The sequence below is a fragment of the Octodon degus genome, unplaced genomic scaffold (assembly GCF_000260255.1).
Source record: "Octodon degus isolate 3935 unplaced genomic scaffold, OctDeg1.0 scaffold00074, whole genome shotgun sequence".
NCBI lineage: Eukaryota > Metazoa > Chordata > Mammalia > Rodentia > Octodontidae > Octodon > Octodon degus.
The window spans coordinates 12940893-12954392 of NW_004524650.1; the positions used below are offsets into that span (position 1 = coordinate 12940893).

The following is a 13500-nucleotide window of genomic DNA, read 5'->3' on the forward strand; positions in this document are numbered from 1 at the left end:
CCTCTCCAAGGAGAGACCCAAGATCATCTCCAGCGCTGAGTCCAGTGGGGAAGAGCTTTCAGGCGAGATGAAAGAGGGTGAGACACCCAGGAAAACAACACCTATATGTACAGCCTCTGCTCAAAGGCCAGCTCCTAAGCAGCTGGCTGCCCACTCCGTCCCTGATAAGTGAACTGGACCCGGCTTCTACCCCCTGTAAACATGTGCCTGCTCACCACCTTGTTTTTAGCGCCTGTGTGTCTGTCGACGTTGCCCTTTAAGAAGCTCCATCTAAACCTATTGCAGCTGCTCTCACTGTGCAACAGAGGTTTTCCAGTCACCTTACTTCTACTGAATAAATGCTTTTATACACTTTTAAAGAACGTTATCACTAGCAGAGTGAAAAGAGAACCCATGAAGTATGAGATAATTGTAGCAGACTGTCTGTAAGACAAAGGACTCCTATCTAGAACATATAAAGAACTGAAAAAAATCATGCTTCCAAAATTCAAAGCCCCAATCCAAAAATTGACATCTGAAATGAATACACACCTCACAAATGAAGAGATACAAATGGCAAGTAAATATGTGAAAAGATGTTCAACATTGTTGGCCATTTAAGCAATGTAAATTAACACAATGCTGAGATAACGTCTTATGCCAGAAAGAAGACTATCATCAAGAAGTTAAACAGCAACAAGTTCTGGAGAGGCTGTGGGGAAGAAAGAACTCTTTTCCACCGTTGGTGGGAGTGCAGGCTAGTGCAACAACCATGGAAATCGGTATGGAGATTCCTCAAAAGCTAGGATTGGAGGTCCCATTCAAGCCAGGTATAGCCCTCCTAGGTATTTTGTCCAAAAGAACTGAAATCATCATACCAAAGTAATATATGTGCACCCATGTTTATAGCAGTACAATTCGTTATAGCTAAATCCTGACAACACAAATGCCCATCAACTTTTGAATGGATTTTTAAAAAGATACAACATTTTAACACAATGGAGTACTATTCAACCATAAAAAGATAAACTGAGGCTTTTGTAGAGACTATATTGGTAAGTGAAATAAATCAAATCCACATGTGCCAGCATTGTATTATTTCACCAGTTTGAAAACTTGAAAAAATTATGAAAACCTAAAAGGTACAACAAATACTGTGAAAGATAAAGAAATTGTTCCATGTAAAACCTGGGATTGAATATATAGCCCATGGGAGACCAAATTAAAAGAAATTACAGAACTTTTTATTTAGTAGCTGGCAACCTGTGTGCTACCCTCCCATCTGGGAAGACACAAAAAGCCCAGTTCTTTGTTTCCTACCTGCTTTTATAGTTTCTTTGTTGCTATGGCCACTAGGCAGGAATATAGTGCCCCCTAAATCCTGTAGGTGCAGGTCAGGGCAGGAATGTGATGCCCCTGTATTCTATAATGCTAGGTCTCAGGCAGAGGGATTTATGGCTCAGCATGGGCACATAGTCTGTATCTTATTGCCCTACATTGATCCTGTCTCTTCTTATCTCCTATATGTTTGTGAAGTTCTGACAGGGCAGGGGGAGCAGTGAGGAGTCGGGCAATTTAGGCAAGGCTGCTTCTACATAAATACTTCTGGTTGGAGTTAAACTAAATAGAATTCTGCCTCAGTGTCTTTTAGTTCTAAAAGTGAATAGGGTAGTATGCTAGATTCCATTCCTTACAGAAGGAAAAACTGACATAAGGAAAAGTACAAATGAGGAAAGGGAAAAAGATATGTTTAGGTATATATAAAGAATAGTTTGGACAATTGTACTGTAAATTTCTGTTTTTCATATTCTGATAAGACCTTTTTAAAATATACAACAATATATATGTTACAGATTTTCAAAAACAAAAGAACCGAATAAAAAAGGGTAAAAAAATAACCAATTTTAACCTTAAAACCAGTCAACAAAATAAAAAAAAAACGTAAGGAAAGTTAAAAAAGAATGAAAAATGCCTCCTCCCTTCAAAAAAACCTAAAATTTTGGTCCTGGCCCCCCTTTTCCTTTTTAAACTTTCCAAAAATTTATTTTAAAGATAATATAGTAATAATTGATATGACATTACAAATTGTACACATTTAGAAGATCAAGATGACAGGTATTCAAGAATGTTTTTGTATCAGACATTGCTGTCTTCGTTGCTTAGATCACAGGTATCAGCATATGGAGCAGTTAATGAAAAAAAATTCTTTTTTTTCTCCCTGTTTTTTTTTTTTTACCTCTTTTGAATTTATTTATTTATTTATTTATTTACTGGTACCAGGGATTGATCTCAGGACCTTACACTTGCCAGGCAAGCACTTATTCCACTGAGTTATCTCCTCAGCCCGTTTTAAATTTCTTATAACTTCCTCATTATTTTTGTTTAGTATTGTTTTTTTCTTCTTTAAATGAATCTTTCATGTCTATATGTGGTGATCTGAACAACTATTTTGAAGATATCATGATGTAATAAGGCAACCACTGTTGAATTTCTATTACTTTGTTTAGTGAAATATATTTTTCTAAAGCTTTTGTTTTATATCACTATTTTGTATTCTTAAAAATAAAAAAACTAGTGTTGAGAAACTGTTTTGGAAATCAATTAAAGCAAGTGAATCAGGAGCTGGGGAGATAGCTCAGTAGAATAAGCACTTGCCTGACAAGTGCAAGGGGCTGAGTTCAATCCCGGGTTCCACCAAAAAATAAAAATAAAATAAATAAACACGTGAGTCAAAATTAATAACATGTATGAACTTAATTGTCATCTGAAGAGGCTAGACTTGTAATTGCACTCAATTACTTACATATCCAAGTAGATAACATAATTACTTATCACATGACAGTTATTCAGAGTGGAAGTTATTATAGAAATCCCTGACAGAATGTTTTATACCTGAAGAGCATTTGTCTCTCTTTGTTCAACAAAGCAAACTAAGCTGTGGAGAATTCCACATGCTATAAACAAGTGCTGGTGCGCAGCTCTGCAGCGCTGTCAGGGAACAAGGCAGAGACGGTGAGGGGTGGAGAGGAGGGCTGTACACACTCGCGGCAGACACCGCCAGGTCAGTGACCATGCGGTGGGTGCTCAGTCCCTTTCTCACCAGAGAATAGTAGGCCATTCTGCACTTGAACTTGTTGAACTTAAGTTTCTTTTTTGTTGAGTGGGGGCGGGTAGTCTAGCTGGAGGAGTGATTTAGGCCTACAGCTCAATGTTTGTTTATGTTTCATTTACATGTCTAGTGCATGCAATGGGAGGTCAACTACTGACCAGGACAAGTGCAGGAAACCTAGAATGGATGGTGGAGGGAGGAGAATTCTTTTCATCACATTTATATCATAGTACACTGCCTATCATGAAGCCACAGATGGTGATAATAAAAAGCAAATATCTATGGTAACTACTCTATAGAAGGTGGTTGACTAGACAGTTATTAATAAACTTTTCTTCTGTCTGTGCTTATAATGTACTATCATCTGCATTTTTCAGACCACTGTGTGAAGTTTAAAGATGATCAGTGCTTTCTTGCAGTCTATCAGCCCCTAATACTCTGACTGCTTAGTGGTTTGGGGTTACCTGAAATGAGGAGGCAGTGGTTGGAACAAGCCCAAATCTGGTTCCACCTGGGCTGCAGGGTTTGCTGACGTGGCCCCAACTTTCTGCTTTAGTAAAGGATTTCTGGTGTCATTTCAGGATGACTACTTTTGCTATGGACATGACTCAGATGGAAAGTGAAAGGATGGTGCACTCTCACTTTCTCAGAAGTGTATCAGGTGTCTAGGCAGCAGCTTCTTTCCAGGCACCATGCGCAGGGAGCAGGCGTGTGCACCTGTGTGTAATTCAGGCTGCTGAAACATTTTCTGGAGTTTTTATTTTCAATACTGGCTGTGAGGAAGCTGTTTCCACTCTTACCTGTTCACCTAGCTTGAACCACATAGAATCAGTGTATTATTTGAAAATATACTTGCCGGCTGAACTTATTCATAGTTTAGTAAATACATTTAGTTGTTTCATTGACTTCCCAATATTAGTATTCTGAGGATAAAGTATATATTTCAAGTGTGAATTTATTAATTTTTTATCTTTCTCATTCTCTCTCTTTTTTCTCCCTCTCTGTTTTTATCTTTCTTTTCTTCTTTCTATTTTCTTCTTTTCTTTTCTTTCATCTTTCTCCATACTAGCATTTAAACACAATACCTTTGCATGGTGCCTTTTTCTGTTTTGTTATTGAGACACAGTCCTGCAAAGTTGTCCAGGCTGGGCTGGAACATGGGGTTCTCTGCCTCAGCCTCCTGGGGTTCAAGAATAACAAGAAAGCATTATAATAAACTGCTTTCTAGCTGGAGAGCTCCGTGCAAACACTCCACAGAGCACAGCAACATGGACATCTGTACTCAGCTGGTCTCACTGAGCCCCGTGCGAACTGCAGCCCAGACCTGTGCATTAGAAAGACAAGCCAAAAGTGTGTGTGTGTGTGTGTGTGTGTGTGTGTGTCGCGCACGCAGGTGCACTGCATGCACAGCACTGTGCAGTTCTGAGTGCATGTGAGATTTCCCACAGTTCTTGCCCTCACACAACTTAGTCTGTGGGGAGATCAATCCACTTCCTCCTAATGACAACCAAGTTCTGGAGAGCAGAGAAAGAGAGAAACGCTGGTACTGAATTGAAACCAAGATTTCAAATGGGAACACTGGAAGTTTAACAATGAGGACTTCATTTGATGTCAGATATGTGAACTGAATTTAAACATGGTCCAGGCTGAGGAGATAGCTTGGTGGTCTAAGTGCCAGCCTGGCAAGCGCAAGGTCCTGAGTTTGATCCTGTTACCCAAAGCCGTGCTGGCCCCGGAACCCTGAGCAAGCTGTGTCACCACCGAAGTCAGCAATAGAAAAATAATTCAAACAGGTCAGAGATGACATTCTTTATTTTTCATCCAGCTTTGGCCGAAGTTTCCTCTATGTGATGAAGACCAAATGCCTCCCACTGAATGTCTTCTCCAGCTCTCATACTAGCTAGACTTGGATTTTCTGGAAAGACTTCAAATGGGGAACTGAGATGATTGCTTTCCGACCATCACCAACCTTGATTTCCTTCACTGCTGTGATGTTAAACTCATGCAGCTGCTTTAAGGTCCGAGTTTATGCCCAACTCCAGCAGGGCTTGTGCGATGCCGGACTTGAGCTTGTCTGGCTTCTTACGATTCGTCTGACAGTCTTGGTACTCGAGCTGAGCATGGCAGAAGCCTTGCAGAGCACCAGCTCGGGAAAACTCCTGGCTCTCTTGAGAATTTGTCATATCCCAGAGGAAGGGGAAGGAAAAGGGCTAAGTAATGTTTTAAATATCCCATTATTGTAAATCTTAGGAAATAAGTTTTATATGTCAGTGTGTCATTCTGTGAACCACTGTTTGTCTTTTTATTTAAGATCAATTATTTTTTATTTATCATTTGTTCATAATTTCAATTTTGGATTTAGATGTAAAAATATGCTTTCTCCTGAGTTTGATATACTAAGTGATACCAAAATTTGGTTACTCACAGGTATTCAACAAATTAAGCCAATGAAACAAAAATTCCTTAGAGTAGGGACAATTACTAGACAGGAATGCAAATGGTGAGGAGAGGGGTACCAACCTTTTCTTCTTGCATAAGTAACCCCCAATAGTATCTATAATCCGGTGGAAGACAATCCCAATAGTTTGATTATTGGAGAAGATAGTTTTTGAAACAAATTTACAATAATAGCGCTGTCTCATTGAAGATGCTTTTGGTACAAAATAAATTAAGAAACAAAGGTTTTCACACTTGTATGACAATTCATTCTTGTTAATCTCATGGTGTATTAAAAGTATTCATGATTGCAGATGATCACGTCTTTCAAAATTTAAAATAAAGATTGCTTATTGTGATAAGACTCTTCTTTCAGATTCAGACCTCTGCTTTTAGCAAAACCTTGTCATGTACATCCCACTAAAACATGAGGAAATATAAAAAGGATTCTAATGTTTTACATAGAGATAATCGTTACAAGGGTTCTGTTACATCAAAATCAAATTTTACATATATTACTAAATGTTATCAAGATTTTTATGCTCCAGAGTTATTGAAGGTTTCAATTTCTATATTTCTGCGAAAAAAAATGCAACTGTTGTCTTTTAACATTCTATAAGGATTTAAATGTTAGAATATCAGTGTTTGTTAGAAAATAAAATTTCTATTATATGTCTGAGATGTTTGATGTTCAGAGAAGATAGCAATGTCAAACTTACTACCTCCACTACAGAGTAATGTCATTAAGGTTTTCTTCTCTATGTTTAACAACTGAGGTTTGGAGACCAAAAACTAGATAGATGGGCTGAGAGGATAGTTAATATTTTGTCCCTAGCCCTGGTATCAGAATTCAGAACATGGGGTTCCTTCTGCTGTGACATCCCATCACTCAGCTGAGTCCCTGATTTTCTGATAAAGGAGATCATGAGAACATAGAGGAAAGTTGCAGATGATGTATAGTGTGCCTAAGAGACTCACTGGGACAGAAAGAAATTTATCAAGCTTTCACAAAATACAACCTGACCAAGCAATGGACATGAATTATTCAGAAAGCTGACACTGACAGATTTAAAAGGTGCTATCAATGGTTCTGAGAGATCCAAACCCATGCAAAAGTTTGCTGGCTCATCATGGCTGTGAGCTGCCATGGCTTGTGGATACCAAACCAATGATGAGCCTCTAGTAGACTGACTTCTGTGTTCTTCCTCCTGATTAAACTCAACTTCCTCTTGTTTTTCATGAGTGTATCAGGCTTCTGCCAAACAGCATATGTTACGATATCTTACCACCTATACAAACATCAACCACAACCCAACCCTATAATTTTTTTGCCCCTGCCCCCTCCCTGAGAGGCTTTTATCTCTTGTGCAGGCCCCCTACACTAAGCAATAAAGGATTTCTTTAGTATTGTCTTGCTTCTCTTTCAGCAGTTTTCTCCAGCTTGAGCAGACAAGAAAATCTGTAGGTCTAGAAACAAGAGGAAAAATTCATGTGACCTTGCTGGCTTGGAGGTCACAAGGGATTCCCCAAAGCCTCAAGATAAGGACTAATCCCATGTAACACCTGGTATCAGCTTGTGCAGGGAGCAGAGCACACAGCCACCTTGACAGAGTTCCACTAGATGTCTGTCAGCTAACAAATCCCTAATGAAGTTTTGAGCACATGATAATTGTTTGGAGGCAATGTTAAATTTAGTGCATCTTCCCTGGTGCATACAGTGCCCTGTTAGCCACACAAATCCAGGTTCCTTTAATGATGAGATGAATGTAAACTGTGAGTTCACAACCTCAGAGTTTCGGCATGTTCCTGATGGGGATGGGGCTGGGAAAGCATAAATGCTAAGGTGCATTACCACCAGCTGCTTCTGGAATTCCAGTTTCATCCTTGAAGGAGCTCTCCATGAGGACCACGATGGCTTCATTCTCACATACTGCATACATGTCCAGCAGCTCCTGAAGCAGGTCTGTGGGCAGCCTCACTCACTGGGCAGTCTGCTCACTGTTGTTACCTGCCTTCTTCATGGGTGCTGCAGTCTCACACTGGGCCAGAGAGGTCGCTGCAGTCTCCAAGCAGGGTACCACCCCATGCTGTTGATGGCCTTCACGTAGGTCTCCACCAGAGCCCCAATCCCTAAATGATGTATGTTTATAGAATCCATGAGAAATTCTAACTCATTATTTTTACAAGCTTTAAGGAATGTCATAATCACAACTTTTATATATTTTACAGTTTGTTCTCCTTTTCTTCTTCCTCTTAGTTCTCTGTAACTCCAGTTCTTTATTTTTCATCTCTGTATAAGTCTGTGTCTTTTAACACCATCTCTGCTTTTGCTCCATTGTCTTTAATATACAAAATTGAATAACTGATTATGACCAAAAGATTACAGGATTTGTTGGAAAAATACTTTTCGATTTAATTAGCAATAATGAATTTATTAGATAATATATATTACATAATTTGATGTTCCTATTTCCAAAGGAAAATGCAAAGACCCTTATAAAACATACCATAAATTTAAAGAAGGTACCATACAATACTGAACCTACTGCAATGTTGTAAAATTCCTATTTCCAACAAGTTGGCCCTGCTTAAAATAGTTTCTTGAATAGTCAGTGAGCTTGCTTGAGACTCGTAGCTTGCTATATATTTTCTAAGTGGTATCAATACATAACATATGTGAACCCGTCATCCTATGGGATTTCTCATTTTAAAGATGTCTCTCCTTAGAAGTAGTCTGCTGTATTCTTAGTGTGTTGTTTTTTTTTTCTTTTTTTGAGATGTACGAGACCTTAATAAACACTCATATAGGGAAATTGTAAGCAAAATCCACTTCTACGTATGGCACAAATATTTCATTTTCCATTTTTCTTTATGGAATAAAATAAATTGCAAATCCACAAAAGCTTCATAGCTACATCACTCAATGTGAATTGATGAGATATGCTTTTAGATATCAAAACCAAGAAAAAATGAAACTAATTAAACAAAATCAAAGCAAGTCATGATTTCCAGTGACAAAGATTCCTTCCCTCAGGGTCTTGGTTGTTCCATTATTAAAAATATCAAATAGAAATTTTTTGACTACATCTGAAATCTTTCCAGTTGGCTTTCTGGACTAGTATGAATGTTGAGTAATAGATTTCTGTCATTTGTAGCTTGGTCAAAGACAAAGCATATCTTACGGGAAAGAAATATCTGATACACTCCCTTGGAAAGTTGGACTTCTGAATTTTGGGATTATTTTCCTGTTTAAAGAAACTCATTGAAAAGACTGTTTACAGGTAAGTGGAATGAGTCTCTCTGCATGAGTGGGTCTACATCTTTCTTCATCTAATCACTCAGAGCAACAGTATTCTAATATACATTAGCATGGGTAACCCACTTCTGAGCCTCAGAGTAGTACAGAGAAGGAGACATTTACCTCACACAAGGAAACTTACAGTTGGTTTCCTTAGCCTTTGTAGAGTAACCCATGGATTGGCTATGCATGAACAGTTTGAAATGCTTGATTTTTATTCATTTATTTTTATTAGTACATGTTTGCAGTACACGATGTTTACATTTCAGTGTTGGAAAATGTACATATCATGTCTCAGTTTTTCTTTTCATTCCCTACTCCTCTTCACCCTCTCCCCTCACTTCACGTCTTGTTCTCTTCCTTTTTGAGAAAGGTCTGTTTCCCTACTCCCTATATTCTGTGTTTTATTTTGCTCTGCTTATAATTTGAGATGGAAGAGAATATAAGAGCAACCATGTGATATTTAAGCTTGTGTGTCTGACTTATTTCAGTTAACAGAGTGGACTCAAAATACATCCATTTTCGTAGAAATATGTTAAGTTCATGCTTCTTTAAGGGAAAGGAGATTTAAAATCACATTTTTTACCTTTCGTCTGCTTATGGACAGGAAGTTCATTTTCATGGCTTAGCTCTTATGAATTCTGTGCTGCTGTGAGCATGGGTGCGTACGTATCACTTAAATATAATTAGAGTCTTTAACTCCTTCAGGGTCACTGATTAATCAAAAGCATCATCAGACATTTCTGATATTGAGACCTGTGTGAGAAATGAGATGTGGGCTCTCTAGCAAAGTAATGCTTGGAGGATAATTAATATCTAAGTCTGTGAAATAAAAAAATATTTCCAAATCAGAACAAATACTCAAAGACACACAGACAGACCCACATATGCTCCCTAATTATGTTCAGAGGTGATCTTATCAGAAAACTCCAAAGTAAAATCAACTTCATTGTGATTTGAAGAACTCATGACTTCCTGATATCAATAATATTATACTTCCTATTGCCTTGCATGATTTGTTCTTTTTTTTTTATTTTTTTTTTTTTTTTTTTTTTTTTTTTTTTTGCAGTACTGGGGTTTGAACTCAGACCCTTGCTTTTTCCAGTCAAGCGCTTATCCTACTTAGCCATCTCCCCGGCCACTAACTGAGCTCAGGGCCGTGGCACTGAGCTACATCCTAGCTTGTTTTGTTTTTTGGGGTTTCTTTTCTTTCTTTTTTTTTTTTTTGCAGAACTGGGGATTGAACTCAGGCCCTTATGCTTGTCAGGGAAGCACTTATTCCACTGAGCCATCTCCCCGGCCACACCTTGCAAGATTCTAAGTCAGCTGTTCAAATCAATGTTGTTGCAAGAATTAAAAATAAAAGAAAAAATATTATATGTAGTTACTACTGTTTATCAATTCTGCTGAATATAATCCATCTAATAAGTTTATGTTATTGGTAGGATATGATACTTTATACGGCTATAGGAAGAAAAAGGTGATATTATCAAAAAGGTAAAGTGAAAGACTAGACAAGATTATCAGAAACATGTTAGTGTTTTTTTATTTATTTCAGAAGCATTCAATGTATTAATATTCTTTCTCTTCAGAATGTGACTGTCCTGATTAGTAAAATATAAGGAAATGAAGGAAATATCTATTTTTAATTAGCTCATTAGACTTCCTTGTACATTTGGATTTAACAATTTCTAAGTTAACGACTTATTTTTCTTCAAATAGAATCGTAGTAGATAAACTGGTTAAATGTCTATACCACCCTAAGGAAGTAAAGTTATTGAATGTAATCTGCACATTCTTATGGTATTGACTGATTTAAAATTATTTGATTCAACATTAAGCCTTAAAATATCCTTAGCCGTTTAAATTTCAGCCTCTCAAGATGTTTAAGTCCTGTGACTTTTTTTTTTTTTTTTTTTTTTGGTCTCTTGTTTTCATTTACTACCCTTTTTTAAAAAACAAACATTTAATTGAGAAACAGTATGGCAGTAATTAGTATGACATGACAAGCAATATGTATGCAGAAGACCAGAATGATAGGCATTCCAAGCATGACGCTAGTATGACACATTGCTATTTTCAGTGCAGTTGCTTAGCTCACAGGTATTGGCATATATAGATAGTCAGGGCGAGAATTCTACCAATTAACTGCTGATGATTCTCAGGATCATTGCCTTAACCACCTTGTGCATATAAAAGTATGGCTTTGCTCCTGTCATTTTTCCTAGCTTTTCTTCTTGCCCTCTCTTCTTTGTTTAATCCTTAAGTTCTCACTTTCCTTTTAATTGTGTTATACCTTTCTATTTTTATTTCTTCTTTTATGTTCTTATATTAGGGATATAATATTTACACATTTGGGTCTGGTTTATTTAACATATGAGTATATATTCCAGTGGTGTCCTTGTAAATATAAAGGCTTTGAATTTATGGGACCACAAAGGAAAGTGATCGATGATGTAGAGTGTGTCTAAGGAATGTCAAATAGAGAGAAAACATTCTCTCAGGCTTTCACAGAGAGCAAATGAGTCAACTAATGGCCATGACTCATCCACATGGCTGACACCAACAAAGAATCTACAAACTGCAGGACAGGATTTCAGAGTAAATCCTGAGGAGATTTGACTGACCTTGTCAGATAAAAAAGTTACATTTCTTGTTACATATGTCTTGCTTTATCTTGGTCTTAAGGATCCAGTAGAAAAGTATAAAAACAAGGTATGAAAATAAAGCCATACTAATGTGCTGAGCTATAAAAGGCTCAAGTCAACAACTTCTGACATTGCCAGTCCTGCAGATAACCCACTACTATTATGGACTATTGGACTATATTAGATTATTTTGCTGAATTCACGTACCTACAATGTTTAAATGGCAATGGAATACCCATTTCTGACAAAACTAAACATAAAAACAATACAAATGAAGGACCATTTTGTATCTGTATATACAAAATAGGAGAGATATGCAGCTACTTTCTCTTAATTCAATGAATAGAAAGTTTTGTACCTATAGTGTTTGTGGACAGGATATCATGTCTACATCTTGTACTATGAATAACCACTACAAAGACAACAATATACAATGTAGTAGTTATTGCAATTGTCCTACTAATCAGTTTAGAAACTGTGCCATTGGTATTTTTTTCTCAATAAAATTATTGAAAAAATATAAATCCACAAGACTCTTGGTGGTGTTATTGAGATTTTCTATGTAGAGTATCATGTCATCTGCAAATAATTTCATTTTTATCCAAACCTTATTCCTTTTATTTTTCTCTCTTACTTAATTCTCCTGGCTAGTATTTCCAGACTGCATTGAATACAATTGAATTTTGTGCACATCTTTGTCTTGTTACTGATTTTAATGTGCTGGCTTTTAGTTTTTGCCCATTTATTATGATGGTGGCTATTAGTTTCTCATAGATGTCTTTTTAACAAGTTTAGATATAGCCAACTTTTAACAGTTTTCTGTAATGTTTTTATCATGAATGAGGATTGGACTTCATCAAAAACTTTTCTGTTTCTACTGAGATGCTCATTTGGTTTGTTCTCAGCTCCATTGATGTTGTGTATTATATTTATGGATTTGAGTATGTTGAACCATCCCTGCATTCCTAGAATAAATTCTACTTGATCATGATGTATAATCTGCTTGATGATTTGCTGCATTCTGTTTGGAAGCTTGGGTCTGTGCGAAATCTGCTTCCTCTCTGATGGGCATTTATGGTCACCCCTCTTGGCTGTCTCAGATACCAAGTCTACCAGTTCAGATTTTGAGAGGATTTTAGCTTTTAAGAGATGATAAGAAAGAATTGTCATTCCCCCCAAACTTCTATTCCTCTTTTAAGTGGGACTGAATTTGGTAGGAGTTGGCTGGTTCCAAAAGTGAACTCTGAGTGAAGTCACAAGGTTGAAAGTTCTTGGATTTAAAACCCAGGGGGCCTGGCAGCAGTGGGAGAGGGCAGTTCTTGGGAGTGCTCTGAGGACCTTGGGCTTCCTCCCTCCTTCTCTGGTGCTCAAGCAGGGATCTGAGGGGGCGCACAAGGGCTGACTGGGGCTCAGCGAGGGGGCACAAGCACAGAGACCCGATTCTGGGTGGGGGTGTATGGAGAAGCAGTGGGCTGGATCTAAAAGGAGGAGAAAGTAATGGGTCTGAAAGCTCGGGCGCTGCTCCTCCCTCATCTCACCAACTCTCTTTTCTGCTTACTTGCAAAGAGTGCAGACCCCCCAACCTTCCGTCAAGATATAATGTGGTTTGGATTTCGGTTTTAGCTTATATTCAGCGGCCTGTAACATCCGGGTTGTTTTCAGAACGCCAGTTTCCGGGTAACCCGCCAGACAGAGCGGTGGTGAGCCTGGTCAAGAATTCATCTCGAGTCCTAGCCCAGGTCCAGTGAGTGTGTGGAGAGCTTCCTGCTACCCTGCGCTGGCAGGACCAGTCCCAGCCCAGGCGCAGCATGGGCCGGACCCTCTCCCGCCCCCTCGGGCCGCCCCGCACCACTCCACCTTACCTGCCCCACCCCTCCTGCAGAGTAGGAATTTCTGCCGACTTCCGGGAACCCCCAGACCCAATCCTAGCCCAGGTCTGGTGAGTGTGTGGAGAGCTTCCTGCTACCCTGCGCTGGCGGGACCAGTCCCAGCCCATGCGCAGCATGGCCGGACCCTCTCCCGCCCCCTCG

The 13500-nt window shown here is 38.5% G+C and overlaps 1 pseudogene; it reads left to right on the forward strand.

Moving 5' to 3' along the window:
• Nucleotides 1-13218, forward strand: part of LOC101568176 — a 17723-nt pseudogene extending 4505 nt beyond the window's left edge.
• The last annotated feature ends 282 nt before the right edge of the window (nucleotides 13219-13500 follow it).